The sequence below is a fragment of the Carlito syrichta genome, unplaced genomic scaffold, assembly GCF_000164805.1.
Source record: "Carlito syrichta isolate Samal-C Ts95f unplaced genomic scaffold, Tarsius_syrichta-2.0.1 Scaffold309489, whole genome shotgun sequence".
NCBI classification, from domain to species: domain Eukaryota; kingdom Metazoa; phylum Chordata; class Mammalia; order Primates; family Tarsiidae; genus Carlito; species Carlito syrichta.
In genome coordinates, this window is record NW_007253585.1 from 248,636 (window position 1) to 253,600 (window position 4,965).

General features: G+C 44.8%; 1 long non-coding RNA gene across 1 annotated transcript; it reads right to left on the reverse strand.

The window, feature by feature from the left end:
• Positions 1 to 2,366: 2,366 nt before the first annotated feature.
• Positions 2,367 to 3,340, reverse strand: LOC110596487. The gene is made up of 2 exons (XR_002482497.1): positions 3,200 to 3,340; positions 2,367 to 2,626 (listed from the first exon to the last, which is right to left on the reverse strand). It is a non-coding gene; the product is annotated as an uncharacterized LOC110596487 (long non-coding RNA).
• Between the last annotated feature and the right edge of the window lie 1,625 nt (positions 3,341 to 4,965).

A 4,965-nucleotide genomic window follows, 5' to 3' on the forward strand; every position in this document is an offset into this window, starting at 1 on the left:
TAATGGATTGACTGAGAGATATGCCCGCCAGCGGCATTTATTCCAGAAGGCATCTGTCTTCTAAAGTCGAGAATGACCCACCTCAGGGACCCCACCACCCATCCACACTCAGATCCTGGGCCTAGATGAACTACTCCAGTCTCTGGGCTTCTCCGGAAGTGAGGAGGTAGGAGTTGGGGTGGCACAGGGAGCATGTGGGTACCAGGCCCTCTGTGTGGGCACAAGTCGGGCAAGCATCCAACTTACACTCAAAATCTGCTAAGTCTCTCTAATGCTTTTTTTAAAAAAAAGAATTTGGGCTGACCCCCACCTCAGGGAACTAAGGGAGCCTTTGCGTATTTCCTTGAAAATTTAATTAACCATCTGTGTCTAGCTCTTTGCTTAAGAAACAGGGCACTTCTCTCTGGAGGACAGGGAAGTGATTTGAGGTCCTTTTGAACATGGAAAAATTCAGTGTACTGGAGAGGGGACGGGAAGCAAGTGAAGAATACAGTCGCTTTCCTGCAGTGCCAGACCCCTTAACTGGCCAGTTCACAAGCACATGAAAATAGTCCATGTAGTCTCTGGGGGAAAAAACCCAAACGGCACAACAGAAAGCTTTTTACAATCACAAGTTACCCTTCTGTGAAATACTACTAAATACACACTTGCCTCTGTGTGAGTGTGTCCTCAACTGTAAACATTTCCGGGCAAACCGCATGTTGCCGTGGGCTGCCTGTGTCACTAACCTGTGGACTCCATTGGTTGAACAAACTCTGGAGCCAGATGGCCTGAGTTCAAGTTCCCCAGCTCTGCCATTTGCTGCTTGTGCAAGCCTGAGAAAATTATGCAGCCTCTCTGGGGCTCAATTTCCTCACATATAAAGTGAGGACAATAGTAATCTACTTGTAGCATTGTTGTAACGACTAAATGGATTCATCTATCTAAAGTACTTAAAATAGTGCTTGCAATACAGTACGTGCTATGAAAATGTTAGCTCACAAGGAATATTAACATCATTTGTCTATAATGTCGTTGATCATATGAGTGGCAATTTTCTTTTCTTTTCTGAGTCGGAGTCTCTCTGTCGCTCAGGCTAGGATTACAGATGTGAGCCACTGTGCCTAGTGAGAATTTTCTTATCAATGCATGAGAAAATGTTTACAAAAATTCTCATAAATTAATTGGTTCCTCAACTCGACTTTTTCCTATTAGGATTTAAGTTTCTCAGTTGAGAACTATCTGGTTACAAGGATTTTGGGATGTCTTGGGGTGAAGGGGTGTCACTTCTAATAATTTTTTTTTAAGTTGAGGTCTTGCTCTGTTGCCCAGGCTGGAGTGCAGTGGCATTCTCACGGCTCACTGCAGCCTTAACCTCCTGAGCTCAAGTGATCCTCCCACCTCATCTTCCTGAGTAGCTGGGACTACAAGTGCATGCCACCACACCCAGTTAGTTTTGTGTTTTGTTTTGCTTTGTTTTTTGTAGAGACTAGGTATCATTGTGCTGCCTAGGCTGGTGTCAAACTCCTGGGCTTAAGCAATTCTCCTGCCTTGGCCTACCAAAGTGCTGGGATTATAGGCGTGAGGCATGGACCCCAGCCTGTAAGTTACACTTAATAGCTATCTCATAGGTCTTTGGGGACTGAAGACTGGAACTTGAGTCAATTGTCTGAAATGGAGTCGCCATGGTGACTTCATTAATTAGGGCTTGTCTTTGTCATTCTCTCTTGAAGTGGCCACAATGGTATCTTCAATGCCTGTACCTCCTAGTGTTTTCTGATGTCCCAGGAGGCTGGGTTGTACTCAGGCAAAGATGAGAGTAACAAGTTCAATCCACACACAGAGAAAGTCCAGCCCATTCTCTCTCCTTATCCAGCAGAAATGACCAACAGGTCAGAAGGACCCAGTTCGTCACCTCAGACTACCCACTAGTGAGGGCAGATCCAAAGCTTGCTTTCTCCATTAAAAGGCACCCTCCCCCACTCCATAGTTCTCATGATGAATAAATGAGCCCATGTGTGTGAAGGGCTTTGAAAAGTTATTTTTATCACAGTCAGACTACAAGCCTAATGATGCCTTTTCTCTTAGCTGGCTTCTGTTTTGCAGGGATTAGTCCAAATTTGGTCTCTAGCAAGGTGGACAGTTGGATGGATTAGAGACGACATGCATCAGGTCTAGACAGCATCCTCCCCCTTCAGAGCTTCTACTGGAACCGGAAAAAGACAAACAGCAGAAGAAACAAGCCCCATTCATTCAAGATTGCTCACCAGTGTTTGGTGATAATTTGGATGTGGTCTGTGATTGGGTAAATACTTTCATCTGAATTACAGTGGTTGCCGATGGGGGAGTCGCTTAAGAATGGGGAAAGGATCCAGGATAAAATCGAATTAGAAAATAAAGAAGAGAATTTTATTATTTCTTCATTGTTTCATCATTTCTGTCAAAAGACAAGGTTACAAGACATTTAGCTAAATGACCTCATTGGCTTTTATTTGTGATTCATGAATTGGAATAGCAGCTCCTTAAACAGAGGTCACTCTGATGAACTGAGCAGGGAGGTTGGTTTCACAGGCAGAAGAGGCAGAAGAAATCAGAAACGGCAAAGAAAAGCCCATTGGGTAGCGTCAGGTTACTCCAGGCTCCTTTCCTTGTAAGGGTTAAAGCAGAGGGAACTGTCTATCATGAGGGCTAAAACTGGCCTGTTTGGGGATTTGCTTGTTTGTATTCTCTGTTTGTATTCTCTCCTCTCTCTCCCTTTCTTCCCGCCCCCCCAATCTCCTGCAAGGTCAGATAAACAACTTAGTTTCAGTTTGGTCATTTGAAGCTTTAGCACCAGTGACTCCATTTTGGCTTGGTCTATTGGGGCCTACCTCAGAGGCTCAATCCAAATTAATGGCTTCCTCTAAATTTTATTTAACATTTCTTTTACAAAAATATATTGAGATGAAAATCATATAACATAAAATTCACCACTGCGACCATTTTAAAGTGTACAATTTAGTAGTTTTCAGTATATTTGCAATATTGTGGGACTGTCACCACTATCTAATACCAGAACAATTCCCTTCCCCCAGGAAGAAGGCTTATACCTTCCAGTTCCCTCCCCCCGCCCTGGCAACCACCATTTTCTGTCTTTATGGATTTGCCCATTCTGGACATTTCATATAAATGGGAGCACATGCTACAGGACCTTTCTTTTCATCATCTCTTGAGTACCCACCACGGGCCAGGCAATAGTGGGTGTCTGCTCTCCAGCGGTCCAGTCTAGCCAGGAAGAAGGGCCGGCAGCAGCAGAATTATCCTGTCTGGGAGGGTGGATGGTGTCCTGGCATTTCTTTTTCTGTGCTGACAAAGGAAAAGGAGTTTCCTGGTAAAGAAGAGGGAAGGGCGTTTTAGGAAGACAGAACAGCCAAGAGATTATGTGTTTTTAGGGGAAAACTAACAAGTTTCTTGGAGCTGTAGCAGCAAAAGTACAGGGTGGGTGAGGAGATGTTGGGGAAGAAGGGAATAGATGACAGGTAAATTAGATCAGAAGGAGCAGAGCCTTGAGGGCGCCTCTAAAGAGACATGGATGGCTCCTCTAGGCTCTGTGGAGCCAGGTGGAGGTCGAGTGTGTGTTTTAGGAAGGAAATCGGCCATGGAGGGTGGGTTACAGAGAGAAGACTATCAAGCAGAGGGGTGGTCGCAGTGGACTCAGGGAGCAGGAAAGGTTCATTTGTTGTATAGGAAGGAGGCGAGGGAGGGAGGAAATTAGAAGGGGGTCAGAGAAGGAAAAAGAGAAAGAGGCAGGAAGGCCACACTCATGTGCTCCACTTCAGAGAGGACCACAAGGAGCATGTTCCATAAGGAGCATTCCTTTCCCAGAAGCCCTATTGACTTATGTAACACCTGGAAAGGTGTCCCCAAGACTCTTCCCCTCACCCCATCTCCATAGCTACCTCTACCAATCCTTCCAGACACCGTCCCCCGCCACACATCTCTCCTCCAATTTCCCCACCCACCATTTCTGGGCTGGTAGCAAGGAGAAGAGTTAGCCCCGGTTTCCCACCCAACCCTTTACGTCGAGCAGGATGTTCTGTGCTGTGATTCACCCTCAGCATGAAAGCTTTGATTAAAGTCTGATGAACACATCTCTTGTCTTTGCACATGTTTCACAACCCTTAGCCATGTTAATAAATGAGAATGGTTTGGTGACGAGGACAATCGCTTCCATAAATTGTCCACTCTCCAATGCCACCTTCCATGTCCTTCTCCTCTGGGACTCACTCCCTTTTTTAAATTTGCCCATCTAAAACAAACGCTGTCACTCTCTAGAAAGATCAACTCAATGTTCTTGGATCTCTGACGTATTCAAATAATGAGATATTAGCTATGGTAACCCCCAAAGCATCTTTTTGGTTGGGCCCTCCTCCTCTGCTTTGTGTTTGCTCTTGGTTCTGACAGTCTAGTGGTTTGGGATTAGAAAAGTTACTGACATTTCATCAATTGCAAGAATATGAAGCAATCAAGCACAATGAAAATCCCACAGGCAAGTCAACCATGATGAGAACATGCGGTAGAAATACGTGGGAGAAGAGGGGAGATTGGAGAATGAGAGGAAAATTTGAAGGAAATGAAGGAGTCAGGACTGTTGATTGTTTCACTGCATTTTAAGGTCCAAATTTCCATCTCTGCCATCAGACAAAAACTTTTGAACATTCAGAATATTTGATTAGTAAAAGAGATTGGGCAACAGCATGTCAAATGCATACAGTTAATTCTCTCCTATAAAAGAAGACCAGAGATAGCATTTCTCTGTTTGCAACCTCACTTCATCGTCTTGTCCTTTCACACTGTGGCTTCCATCCTCAAAGTCACTTCATGATTTAAGATGGCAGCCGGAGCCCTGACCATCACACCTACATTCTAGGAAGTATGACTGACTAAAGAGAAATGGTGGAGGGGCAGAAGGACCCACCCCACCCCATGGAATTAGCATCTTTCATG